Below are 1,612 nucleotides of genomic sequence, written 5' to 3' on the forward strand. Positions count from 1 at the left end.
TGCTTAGAAGAGCATTTAGTAAATCATAAGAGCATAACCAATGATTATTAAATGAGTAAATTGAATACCTCAGGGACTTTATACTGTAAATAGCATAATGATATTACCAGATAAACAACATTTCCTCAGTGGCTGATTGAACAAAAATTTTACACCTGGAGGATACTGCTGAATACACGCACTAGAGCACCCAACCAATAATGCATACTAATGAACTGCAAAGTTGACTCCATAGGAAAAGCAAACTGAAGCCTAAATATGACAAAGTTTCAAATCTTTCTTTACTCCAGGTGTTTGGTATAGGAAAGAACTCAATTAAAAGAGTATAGGTTAGGAAGATTACCTCTCCACCACATCCTTTTCTTTAGCAAGCAATAATGTTGATGGCAAAGGATTCGGGAAATGAAAAGCATGCTGCCTAACCACACATCCATCATGCTCCCATCAATAAGTTTGAAGCAGGCAAACCCTAACCTAGATTTAAAGCTGGTAAATCATCTGTTTCGTTTCACTAAACATCAAGGGGTTGCTCAGCTTTGTAAAGCTGAAACCCTTGTCAGCCTCTGGATCCATTTAAATGAGGACACTATGTTAATTAAAAAAAAAAAAAAAAAAAAAGCAGGTTATAAGGTTTCCTGAGGAATTTCTAGTTTCTAAGTGCATTAAATTCTACATCAATTTAGGAAAAAGATGTTTTTCTCTCAAAACTCCTGAAAAAGTTATTTTTATTATGTATAGATGCTGACTATATCAAATTAGTGATTATTAGGCCATTCATTTATTGAAACTGGGGTCCCTTTTATTCCACTATCTCCACAGATGCACACACATATCCTCACATACATTAAGAAAATTTATTCTTCTTGGGAAACACCTGTCTTAGGAGTTCTTGGCTGTGCAGCTTCTGGGCATGCACAGGGTCAAGCAGACAAATGGTGCAGTGACTCTTTTGGAAGTCACATTTGTCCCTGAAACTTCAGTCACCTGGAGACTGCATGCCTCATTGCCTGCAGCAGCTCAATCTTGACAGTGTAGAATTAGTTTAGAAATCTCATTTGAGTGACAAAATTTAAATTGAGAATCTAAACAGCACAATATAGTTAATGCTGACATGACCGTTCTTTGTAAATTTTGCTGACTGTGATTTTTTTCTTTCCTTTTGTTATTAAACTGTTGTAATAATCTTGCTCTCATTTGGAATTTTTTATGGGAAAGGAAGATCACTGGACTCAGTTAACTAGTGCATCATTTAGGTGCACATTCCTATTTTTACACACAGAAAATTCCTGCTTCGTTTGCTATGCAAACACACTACACATCATTCCTGGAATCCCTACTACATTCATAACTCACTGCTTTCAGACACACGATCACACGGCACCAAAACACAAACTCCCCACACGTTAACAATCAAGCCAGGCTGAAGATGTAAATAGGTGGATATGACACCAGGTGGATGTGTAATCAGTAATAAGAAATACATTGAGTCCCATAATGAAAAGAAATCCCACAAATTGTTTAGGATTCCCCCTCCCCCTTCCATTCACTGATTTATTAACCCTGAACAAAGATGTAATTGCAGGGTCTCAGAAACAACTTTTTTTTTTTTTTT

The sequence above is a fragment of the Mandrillus leucophaeus genome, unplaced genomic scaffold (assembly GCF_000951045.1).
Source record: "Mandrillus leucophaeus isolate KB7577 unplaced genomic scaffold, Mleu.le_1.0 Scaffold3, whole genome shotgun sequence".
NCBI lineage: Eukaryota > Metazoa > Chordata > Mammalia > Primates > Cercopithecidae > Mandrillus > Mandrillus leucophaeus.